We start from the raw sequence: 13,116 nt of genomic DNA, 5'->3' as shown, positions 1-13,116 counted from the left end.
GCGCTGTTGCCATTTTTCGGGGTGCACTCAGCCTCGTGATGCCAACTGAGGAGCTACTCGACCGGATAGTAACGGCTCCGGTCAAAGAAAACCATCATAACGACTGGGAGAGCGGTGTGTGCTGACCACACGCCCCTCCTATCCACATCATCAATTGAGGATGACAAGGCGGTCGAATGGTCCCGATAGGCCACTCGTGGCCTGAAGACGGAGTGTGTGTGTTACTCATCATCAAGTCTAATGACCGACATCAAGTATACTTGTGTACACCTTCTGTCAGGCGCGTCTTCTACACTCAGTGGAGTGCAGGTGTTGTTGTCGAGGTCACAAGTGGATAGCCGTGATTGGCCAGACCACCACAGAACAAGTGAACTCAAAGCAGCTGGATTCATACCACGTGATAAGTCGTCAGCAGGATTGTCCTCTGATTTGACGTGTCTCCAGTCTGCAACTGAAATCAGTTCCTGGATTTCAGAGGCTCTGTAGGCAACAAAGATTTTCCAGTGACCAGGACTACACTGCAGCCAGCAGAGAACTATTTTGGAGTCCGTCCACAAATGAATGTTGTAACTAACCTCGTTCTACGGCTTATTACGTTATTATTGGGTCGGCACAGACTCCGTGCAACTCACTTGGATACTTCTTTCTATTAAACTACAGCATAGGCAAATGGTCGTCGTGCGGCACCTGTGAATAAATCGTGTAAGACAGCCGTGTACTGGTTGCGTTCTGTGTAAGTGGCATGAAGCGCCTTTGAGTCTACAAAACGTAGCGCTCTGATCTGTGTCCGAATATTTTAATGAACCAGATGCAAATGGAAATGCTTATTGATTGTGATATTAATGTGAGAAGATTAGGGTCGCCACCGACTCTAACCGTACAACTAGACAAAGGTTTGGCCGAGTCGGAAAATAAATTAATTTGATTACAGACCAAAAACTCATAAAAGCGCATATGTAGTGATATCGCTCATAGGGGATGCGATGTAATTAATAGTATTACCCGTGCACTGTTCATGACAATCAAACATTTAAAATAAAATAGAAAGTGCATGAACTTGGTGCATAAGATCAGCTCCCAGGAACACACATGAAAATAAGACAATCTAGAAGCATTTGTTTTAAAATAAAAGGGGGAAGTAATCACCGGACCTGTACGTAAGGAAACGCGTTGGATGTGCTAACGGGAAAGCTACGAGGTGAGTGGCTTAGGTGCAAAAACGTAACCTCGGAATACAAGAGATGATTATGGACAAATTCATTTATTCCTAAGACATGGATGTGAGGCATGTACACAATTCCTGATAACATTAATTCATAAAACATTAAAGAGAAGCATCGATATATTCACCGCTATGATCTACACCTAAAATCATTCGTTTGAGTCATACATACAACTGCGGTTGCCTGATATGTGACTGCAATGGTTCGTGAAACGGTACACGTTTCGCAGTACACCCGCGTGCCCACGTGGTTTGTGGAGACGCAATTTCTAGGTATCATGGACAAGTAGCAGCAATATCACATCACGTAATCATGAACAGTTAACATTCTTTAAAACACACATGAGATCGGACAGTTAGTGATGATGGTAGCCCAACAAACTCTAATGTGCATACGGTACATGGGCCCCAACGTGGTACACGAGATCGCAACGCACTGCGGCGGCAGTTCGGGAATTTCCTTGTTCGTAAATCACACTGTTTACTAAACTGGCTCGCGTAAAATTCCCACGTTAGCTCTATTAAAACGCACATTTTCTCCATTGTCCTCGAAAAGGGAAGTACAATGTCCAGTCAATAGGGACACAGACTCATAAAAGTTCCATTACAAACAATGCAATACAAATTTGCAATACTTCTTCACATAAGATAAACATTATTTCATCATTCCCGCATTTTAGTAAAACCCCTAGGTCAGTCTTACTTGATCACTGTTCCTACCCAGTAGCAGAAACCTCGCAACACGTGAATTACGAAGCGTAAAAGAAAAAGGAGCAAAATAGCTTTACACAAATAGCGCAAGGAGTCCTGTAGCTCAAGCCAATCGAACACCCAATGAAAGGTGACCTTATAGTTACATAACATCAAAAATTATAGTATATACTTATATTAAATTAATAATAAAGTAACACAACCTAATAAAAACGCAAATGTTAGGAAAAAAATTATCTACTGGCGAGTCGCGAACCTCCGCCCAAACATAAAAATTTCACTACTTGGTGATGATACTGACCACCCTACACCAACATTTTGTAGTTTATTGCCATTTCTAGGATCCTACCAATCTTAGGATTTGCTGGCAGCTTTAATCGTAGCTATGTTACTAACTGAAATTTAATTATAACAAATTGTACCAAGAACAATGCGTTTTGGTTGCATCCTCAGTGTATTGCTTTCTTCAAATAGCATACTCTCATATTACGCAAGTTAAATAATTCTTTTGCCACGAATATGATGTTTCTCATTACTTTATTGCAGCGGATTACGCAGTTAACAACGGGTTTTCCAATGATTCTCAATTTTCTGGTGCTCAGAAACGACGTATATACGTATAGGCTTGAAATGAATGCCAATATGGCGCCTCACAACTTTGTGCTGAAACTAGATGGCGTGCATGTGACGTAGGTGGCGTTGTGCCATCTCATTGGTCAACGCTCAGACGCACGCTCAGTCTGTCTGACATGCTAGATATTGCTCTGCACGTTCAGAAAGACTCCCGAACGTGATATTCCACGCTATGACGTTAGAAACTCGGTACGCTCAACGCTCAACGTTCGGATGCACGGTCCGTGTGACGACAGCTCAACGCAGGTAGATTTCTCACAAGTAGGACGAACCTCTTTGCCTGCTTGACCACTATGAGAGGTGGCTATTCTGTACAACTGCTGCTGAATCTGTACGACTATCGCAGACTTTCTGCAGCAGAGTACGCCACCATCTAGTAACGTGACACAAAACCACTTTCAATCAAACAGTTATGGAAAAAGAGAAACAAGGAAAAGAAAGAGAAATGTTAGTAAAAGTGGGCTATCAGACTAATGAAAGGTAGCTACAGGACCCTTTCAGTGTTTCCACCATCTAGGATTTTTAAGACATTGGCCACCTTGTGAATAAGTCGAGCAAGAAGCAGAGCACCACACAATTCCAGTTGTGGAAGAGACTGTTGTTTTATAGGTGCAACCTGAGATCTGGCTGCAGCCAATGAGACCAACACACTGTTACTGGGAAGGCAGTTGCACACAAACAGCATTCCATTCATCAGTGAGGTTGGATGGAAGAATTTCATCCCAATCAAGGCTTAGTTGCCACAAACGCTGCAAGAACCATTTACATCTTATGACTGATGGACCTAGAAGCCCCAGTGGGTCATAGATTGATGCTACTGTAGACAGGACATTGCGCTTGGTAATGTTTGAGAGCCGATGACTCTTCAGCTGCATATGGCACTGGAATGTGTCAGGGCCAGGGTGCCATAATATCCCTAACGTTTTTATGGCTTGTTCACCAGTAAGATGACAAGGCAAAGACGTTTCTCTGTCCTGCACAGGAATTTTTTTCCATGAACTTGTGACTATTGGAACCCCATTTCCTCAGTGGAAACCCCCAGAAGCAAGTAGCTGAGTCAGCCGAAATGAAGTTCCTAAGCTTCAGCCTCTGTAGCTGATCCTCCTAAGCAGTCATCCACATAAAAGGTAGACATGAACGCTTGTGATGCTATTGGAAACCTGTTTCGATTTTCCGCAGCCAACTGTTGAAGACAGCTGGTAGCAAGAAAGGCAGCACGAGCGGTTCCATAAGTGAGCGTACTCAGTCTATATTCTTGCATCGGTTCAGACAGTTATTCCCTCCACAGAATTCTCTGGAAGTTCCTCTCATCAGGATGGAGAGAGACTTGGCGTTACATTTTTGCTATGGCAGCTGACAGAGCCACATGAAAGGAGCGAAATTTTATAATAATGGAAAATAAATCTGGCTGGAGAGTCGGACCAACCATCAGGATATCATTGAGAGATACTCCATTAGAAGTGGCAGCAGCGTAATCAAATACTACCCTCAACTTAATAGAAGAGCTGCATTCTTTGAAGACAGCATGATGTGGAAGGTAACACCTTGGACCAATAATACCTTGAGAATTAGAGATCTCCACGCGTCCCAGTTCGACATATCCATGCATGAGTGCAGCATATTCCCTCCACAGATTCGGTTGCCTTTTAAATCTCCTCTCAAGATGCGCCATTCTCCGAGAGGCTTGTTTCGTGATTCACCTAAGGGTTTTCAGTCACGTTTCACAGGTAGTCGAACCACAAATCTCCCTTCTTCATGTCGTGCCGCGTGCTGCTGAAAGTGAGCCTCACATATTTTATCCTGCTTACTCGTCGTTTCCGTAGACAGGTCCTCTAACTCCCAAAACCTTTGCAGTCTGGAATTTGCATTGTCACCTCTAACAAAGCACGAGGTCACTGCAGAACGAGGCATGTGGCATGCAGCTGAAGGTTTCCTACCAGACAAAACCCAGCCAAATTTTGTTTCGGTCAGTGAAGGATGACTTGGTTTCACCAACCTTTCCTTACAAGCAACATCAAAGAAAACCACAGCAGCAAGAATTAAATCTACTGTTTAATTCTGGATTAGCGAGCGTAAGATTACATGGAACACTCCAGGACCTTTTTTGTGATATGCAATATGATCGGCAGTATCCGGATATTTACTAGCAGACACTAATGTAAGCTACATCTGCTGGTATAGTCGCACACCATATTTAAAAAGAGAAAAAGTAAACGTTACAGACAAACTTGAGGTTTCTGCATGGCTTTTGCAACGCATCGAAAGTGGTTCGTTTCTTCGAATTATTGTAGCATAATTCCCTCTAGGAATTAATTGTTACATTTCGATATTGTTTAACGTGTCACATCTAATTACTCAGAAATGGAGACGAATAATGTGATTACAGCAGCGTTTGCATCACATGGATGGGTGGGGTGAACACTGTGATATATTCCCAAAACACTTCAAAGCCACAGTAAATCCACACAAAATAAATCAAATAAGACGGCCATAGACCGTACTTGTTTGCCCTTCCTTTCTGGTATATCTGCGTGGTACAGGATCATTACTAGACAGGATTAACGAATAGTAGATAGAAATTGTACTGTATTTGCCCGGCATGGACGCATCCCGGCTGATAGTTGCTAGAACATCCACAGGTGCCAATGCAGTGTAGATTCCTCATCGAAGAAGGAGAGAAATTTGTCAATAAGATACATGTAAAACAGGTTTCGTGGTTAATTTTACCGATTTTGTAAGACGCGCACGTTCCAGTGCTATTTGGACTATCGTGGTGATCACATATACAGTGTGACACTCCTAGGTAGAGAGGTTGCTAAGTAATGGAATAGTGCTGTCGCAGTGTGATGCGATTTCGAGAGAATTAGCAGGGTTCTGCGACTTGACTGCGGACATCTAGATGTAGCCTTACTCGTCAAAATAAGAATGATTCAGATGCCATATATCTAAGATTGGAAGATACGTGAATGGTGAGAATATGGAGGCCAAGCGGTACTCTGACAAAAGAGGGACTGAGAGGTGATCTCCACACCCCTCCTTCTAGGCGTTGTGAGCAAACGTATTACTACCTGCTACATAGTCTCACGAAGTGACTGCAATGAGAAATTTTGGGCTAATACGAAGGTTTTTATCGAGAGATATTCAGCAACAGAAGATCCGTCTTTTGTTTTTCCAAAAAATATGTTAGGTTGTGATTGGAAAGAAAAAAAGGCGATATTACTGTTGCGTTGTACATCTGTGTATGAACTGTTGAATTTTTATTGCGTGAATTGTTAAAGGTGAGAATATGAGAGGAAAAGTGGTGTGATCCACGATGGAGTAGCCCTCATATATTAAGGGTGGTTGGTCACTCACCTTCTATTAAACTGCGATGTGAAGGGATCGAAAAAAATTAATTTTGCTTAAATATGTCTTCATTATTTCATATAAATTGGGCAACTGATTTAGAACAACCAGTTGCTAAAGAGGGGACCAGTCACTTTTCTCTCTATTTTGAAGTAGGACACTGTGCTAAACCGGAAACACGTCTGTAAGCACTTCAAGATAGGTGCAATTGATGCAGCGAGATACAACATTCTTCTGTGAACTTTGTGTGCCAATAAACAGAAGCATTTGCATTTTAATAGGTGTATTAAATTTTCGTTGTTGACCCGTAGATAAAGTCCTGTGAATAAAGTTATGGCATTGCTCTGCAGCTCAAAAATTCTGACCAACAGACAGCCATTATTTCTGCACATTATTCACAAGAAGTTAATTGTATACAATGGAGATACGCTTCGCATTGTTGCTCCCAAACCCGTCCCAACGTGGCACGCTGCGTCTATTCACGTGTCTATTTCTCTTTCGTATACATTTCATCAAGCCTTTGGTATTCGTAGTCAGAGTTTTTATTGCACTAGACGGGTTGTCTTCTCATTTAGTTTGGGATTCGGAATTTCGCAAAAGCAATCTCATATTCATCTAAAATGTACTAAACAGAAACTTTCTGATACATAGAAACTGTTTTGCAGCCCTGCGCATCAGCGAACGTGAGTGGACCTATATTCAAGAACAGAAAAACAGTAGCTTTGCTGTCAATTAAAACGAAAACAATAGCCAGTAGCACACCTTTATTCAGCTACGAAATCAACATCTACTTCTCAGTAACAACCAATACTGTGTTACTCCACACTGTATCACTGCCACAGCGTTAGTATGAACTGCACAGTCACTTTCCGTAGCTCGCAACGGTGCGTGCTTCTCAGCTATGAAGCTCCCGCTATAGCATCCAACGACTTACCGGCCGGTGTGAACCGCCGCATCCAACTTTTGTACGGCAGCAGTGGGTCGTACAGGGATGCACAAAATGGTTCAAATGGCTCTGAGCGCTATGGGACTCAACTTCTGACTTCATCAGTCCCCTAGAACTTAGAACCACTTAAGCCAAACTAACCTAAAGACATCACACACATCCATGCCTGAGGCAGGATTCGAACCTGCGACCGTAACGGTCGCGCGGTTCCAGACTGTAGCACCTAGAACCGCACGGCCACCCTGACCGGCAGGGATGAACATACAGCGGTTTTAATCCTCCCATGCCGGCGCACGATAACAGCAGAATTACCAGGTGCTTTACTCACGACCAAGCCAAGCTATGCCCGACCCAAGCAGGGCAAAGCAGTTGAAAGGTCTCTGTTGCATTCCTTTCATGTTTAATTTCTTAAATCTGTTGTCATTTACGGCATATATTCCTCTTATAAATTTACTGTGGCGCTTCTGACTATCTGGGAGGCGACTGAGTAGTGGAACGTGTTACTTTTACACATAAACAAGGACGATCTGTCACACTACTACACTTTAAAACACAGTTTATATGTAACTCATGTCACACAGTCTCATACGGAATCTACATCCGCTTTCTTTTATATACTGTATATGGTAAGATACTGTCATCCCCCTTCCCTTCTGTGTGAGAGGATGAATGAGCAAATGTATTTCTAGTTGCATGCTTGAGGGTAGCAGACAAGACTGTCTGCTAGAGAACGGTAGGACAAACGTTGGAACAGGTAGCTACGCTTTCTAAAAGCAAAGAGGTTTCTATCCTTAGTGTTGCCCTGTCCGTCCGTTGTCATGTTGGTATAGGAAGCTGCCCCTCTGGCCACTTCCGTTTGTATTTGTGAGCCACCCCTCAGGAAGGGACCATTCAGTCGGTCCGTGGCGAGCGTCTGAAGTGGTAAGATCTCCGGCTAAGCGCGTGTCTGCTAAGTCCGTAGGACAATGGATTTCTTAAGTTCAGCCTAACTGAAAATTTAATCACCTTTATTTCAGGTTTAGCTCTAAAATATCTAATGCTATCTTAAATTGCAGCGCAGTGTAATTCTCGTGTGAAGTTCAGATTATTTTCCGGTAGTTGCTTTGTCACTACTTTGTGAGTAAAGTGGAACCACGTGTTGATCAGTAACTCTAACTAAGATCAATCTTAAATGCGAATGCTTGTGTGATTATAACGTCTCGTCTTGACAATATTTTTCAATATAGCAACTTTTCTTTATGTTCAACCCACGTGGGGTGTACTTTGCGAGACCAGTACCACGTGCTTATATAACTGTTTGACCCGTCAGGTTAACAGTAAGACGTTAGTAACCAGTTCGAGGTTTTTCTTTTGTAAATTGCTTTTCGATCTAATTTATTTTAATTATCAAAATTATTGTGGAGTTACACTCTTTGTGTAAACCAAGTTGACCACGTGAAGCAAGTGGTGTAATCATCAAAGTAGCCCTCAGCTATTCTTTTCGCCAAGATTTCACAGAGTTAATATGAATTTAGTATACCAGTGTGTGGTAATTACATGACGGACAGGATTGTGCTACGAACGTATCTTCTTTGGGTGAAAATTTGAATCTGTTGGTAGTGGTTAACTTTCTCTTGCATATGTTTCAACGTTCTTTGTGTGTTGTTTTATGAATGCAGTGTTGTATGCAGTCTCTCGATCTTGCCTCCATATTTGATGTGTTCCGTAAGATTGCAAACTCACATTTTCACAGTCCTAAATAAGGCACCAGCTCAGTTATAACTCACGTTTAATATGCTGAAATTTCAATGATCAATGTTAAAATAAATTTCCAAATATAAACTGATTTATTTCCTTTTATTTAAATTCACTTTTATATATATATATCACCGGTTGTCGTATGACGATTAAAAGATTATAATTAATGTTAGTCTGGTTGGGAATTTGGTAAGCTAGACTGGATACCTGGTGAAACAGTTGCGCAGTAATGCAAGGTTAACTTCCCCAGACAGCTCACAGCTTTTAACCCGCTTTTATTGTCCATCAGTACCGCTTTCATCATAACAAATTAAAGTAACAAACTTACACATGGCGACCCTGTTCTGTGATTCCGCTATCCTCTGGAATCTCTGAAACGTTAGATTGCGACCGTGTTATAATCTTAATTTTTTTTCCCTACAGCCCTCAAACAACTTTTGCGTTGTTTCCGAGCAGACTTTCAAATGATTCACGGCGTTGTTGATCGGCGTTGTGTTGTTTGTCTTGTTTTGTTTTCTATATTTGTGTGTTTTATATGTGTGTGTGTTTTTTTTTTTTTCTCTCTTGTAAATTCCACTGTTTCGATCAAAGATAAAAATTTGTTTTGCGTGTGAAGAAGTGCGTACTAGGTTGGGTATCTTTCGTGTGACTGTCGTAATTTTTGGGAGAGACATTTATTTTGATTAGTGTGTCACGTACAGGGTATAAATTGCACTAATGCAGACACGTAACCAAGCTAAAAGTAAGCGGTCCGACAACTTAAGCAACATGGACCAAGGGGATAATTTGATTTCGAATGTTAATGCGTCGGACAGTTCCGAAAATACAATGGGAAATACTTCAGACGAAATGAAAAACAGGACGAACGGGTTCACAGCAGAGCCAGAAATAAATTTGCCTCCTACTAACCAAATTGATTTGGCAGAACTCATGAAAGCCTTATTGCAACAAAATAAAGAAAACGCACAGAAATGTGAAAAATCGATCCGCAAGCTAGGCGAACAAATGACGCAGAAATCTGAAAAATCGATCCGCGAGCTAGGCGAACAAATGACGCATAAATCAGAAAAATCGATCCAAGAGCTAGGAGAACAAATGACGCAGAAATCAGAAAAATCGATCCGAGAGCTAGGTGAACAAATAGACAAAAAACTAATCCAGCAGACAAATAAAGTCGACAAGTCGATGCAGAGAGTGTCCGATGATATCTCACAAAGAATAAACAATCTGGCAAGTGAAATAAAAAGTGATATTATGAAAGAATTATGCCGTACATTTGAACAAATCAATGACCGTCTGCAAGCCTTAGAACAGGGCAAGCGGAGTGGCGATGCCGAATCTAAAGAGACCGAAGAACAGCTACTTAGGAATTTCCAAGCGCTGAGAGAAGAATGCCAAAGGGAACACCAGCAGGTACTCTCGAGGGTCCAAGAGGCGGAAACGCATTGTCCCACGTCCGTTAGCAACACAATAGCGGACAACAGTCTAGCGATTCACGCGCTGGAACAGCAAGTAGAACAATTGAAGCAGACTGGGGCGGAGGACAAGAGACAAATACATGATAAGATTGCGGCATTAGCGGACATTGTAGGCACGATGAAGCTGACGGAAAGCGAGAACAATACTACAATGGTAGCAGCCGCAGAGACCGAAGAAGTGCGTTCGCTTCTTAGATTTCAGAAGGGACAGCTCGAAGTGAACAGGCAGCACAAAGCTGTAACAGGCGAATTACAAGAACGCGTGGCGCATCTGGAAAACCGCATGGCGTGTGATTCCGAACTCGCCAATAGCACTAAAAATAGCCGTACGAACAGTGCAGAGAGGGACTCCGGCCACGAGGGAGATTTTGACGACAGGGAAGAATGTATTTTGAGGGGCAGACATGAGACGAATAGAAACATACAAGGGCCTCGCCGGAAGGAAATGCGGGGATTTGATTTCAAACATTTCCTTACGGTGAGAAAGTTTGAGATATTCCGAAATTCGCAAAAAGGAATACATCCACGTGCATGGCTCGAGCAATTTGAGTTTTGTCTTCCCCCAACTGGGCAAGTTCACATAAGATAGAATATATGTGTGGCTATTTGGAAGGCAAACCGGCGATTCGCATGAGGTCGGCAGCGCATCACTGCAACTCCACTCGGGAGTTTCGATAAGCCTTTCTGTCCGCCTATTGGTCGGAAGCGGCACAAGACAGGGTCAAACATGGCATAATTATGCTGCCAAATATGAACCAGTCTGGTTTCGGCAGCCCTGCACGCCTATTCGACCACATGCTGCAGGCAAATCAATTTTTATATGACCCATACGGGTCTGCGGAACTAATTAGGATATGCATCACCAAATTGCCGATGCACTTGCGGCACGTCATTCTTGCGGGACGATGCAAAGAGGACGTGGAAACGTTTAAAACACTTCTCCAAGAGTTGGAATATAATACAGCAGAATGCCCGCCTAATCAGGCACAAAGTTATTACGGGGCACAGCAGCGCGATCGCAGTCGTGGCCGTAGTACTAATCAACGGCGTGACTGGTCGTCGCGACGCGAACGGAACAATAATCGGGACAGGCCATATAGAAACTGGGGTAACAGTCGCGAACACAGGTGGAACAACGGAAATGATCGAGGACGTGGACAAATCGTGATCGCTACAGGTACAGCAACCAGAATCGATACTACAATGAATACGGTGGGAATAGGACTGTAGGTGGAGCACCTCATGATGTTGAAATTCGGCCGGCTAACCCTAGACATAATCCAGCAAATGGAAATGAACAAAACCGGCAATGACAAACGATCAGCGCAGAAGGTGCCCAATCGGAACAAATGAGCGACATGGCAAATGAGTAGAAAGGACAGTGAGAAGTAGAGAGGACGGTGAGGAGAAAGAATTGATTAGTTTAAATTTGTGACATATGCATTTTGAATAATATGTTGTTAAAAATAATGATAAAGATGTTTCTATGCGACTGATTGAAGTGATTTTTTTAAATTTTTTTCTTTCCTTGTGCAATTAGGATTTAGGTTGGTTCAAAGGTGAAGATAAAAGGTTTCTTTGTGAACGAGTGAAATGCTGTTTATGTTTTTTTGTGTAAATTGAAACGAGTCGCTCCTGAGAGAAGCAAGATCTGTGTTGAATTAATGCGAAACTCAGGGGAATATCCGATCTGTGGGTATTATGGGTCTGGCAAACCCAGGTCCCCAGCTGTTAGTAGCCGTGTTTCCGATTTTCTGCTTTCAGTGCTACTGTCTATCTATTACTGTTCTATATCTGTCAGTATAAATGAGGATCTCTTACTATAGTATGCGTGTTGTATAAATATTTTAAGATAGGAGAACTCTGAGAAAAGAATGAGTAAATCTGGAATCTTGAAAACAGGATGCAATAATACGATTGTTAAACCACTGGCTTCCCAATATGCGATGATATGTTAATATTGATGATATATGTCTTTTTTGTTCTTTATAGCTGAGTACGTAAAGTGCTATCTGTGGATTTCGTAAGTATATTGATTCCCTTCAAGGTGAAAGAAGAATTGTGGTTTGTGTAAGTTACGTCGCCTTGAAATATTGTTGTGGCAGTCAAATACGAGCAGTTTTCCAGCAATGGAGAATGGAACGGAAATGTGGATCCCTTTTGTAGTCTTGATTGATTTTGAGCCAAAGCCTGAAAAATTATTCTGCGTTGATACTTGTCCTAGAAAAGCGACGTTTATGTGTTTTGCTGATGCTGTGAGCATTACAGCTTACTGTTTTCGCTGGTGCGGGATGCACTGCAGCCTATATGATTTGTACTGAGGAAATTTCCCTCTTGAAGGTAGAGGAAGAGTAAATAATTTTGATTATGGGACCAAAGGAAAGCTTGGTTTAGGGTAATAAGGATGAAGCAAAACATTTGTCATTTAAACAACAGGAGGATTCGGATCTTTTGTGTCTGTTGTGAGTTCAATATGTTAAGATGAAACTGTTTTACAGAATAGAGGAGACCACGATTTTGCCATTCATGAGAAATGAATCCAGAATAACCACCACAGGCGAAATAACTGATTTGGAAGCGAAAGGTAACATAAAGAATGAACGAAATCGCAGCAAAATGGGTAAAAAATTGTAATATAAACCGTAAAAAAAAATTTGCCTTCTCAGAGTCATCTGCGTGATTAACTCTTGTGATAAAGTAATTTTAGATGAAATTGTCTTACTGTTTTGTGTATGAATATATGAGTATGATAAATGTATAATTGCGAGTCTCTTATCAGGTGTGTCAACTGGTATAAATGTTTTGACGTGTAAATAACCATTGTTCTTTTTACTGTGTATGTTTAAGGAAAGTTTCTCCATATTTATCATGTGACAAGACGTATGCCGCGAGCGTCAGGAAGACGACGAATTAGAACAATGTTGTAGTGGTGTAAACACTTTGTTGAAGTAGCATTGAAGTAGCTTGTTGGATTAACTAGTAGTGGATAGAAGTAAAATTTTGATTAATGCATGTTTATGGGTAGTTAGTTTGTAGAATAGACA

The 13,116-nt window shown here is 41.9% G+C and overlaps 1 protein-coding gene across 6 annotated transcripts in view; it reads right to left on the bottom strand.

Annotated features, from left to right (window-relative positions):
• The window catches only part of LOC126187868 (synaptic vesicle membrane protein VAT-1 homolog), a 112,642-nt gene that overhangs the window by 65,745 nt on the left and 33,781 nt on the right, over positions 1-13,116 (bottom strand). The window lies entirely within an intron of this gene.

This window comes from Schistocerca cancellata, chromosome 5 (genome assembly GCF_023864275.1).
Source record: "Schistocerca cancellata isolate TAMUIC-IGC-003103 chromosome 5, iqSchCanc2.1, whole genome shotgun sequence".
NCBI classification, from domain to species: Eukaryota; Metazoa; Arthropoda; class Insecta; order Orthoptera; family Acrididae; genus Schistocerca; species Schistocerca cancellata.
This window is presented reverse-complemented; position numbering and strand designations above follow the sequence as displayed.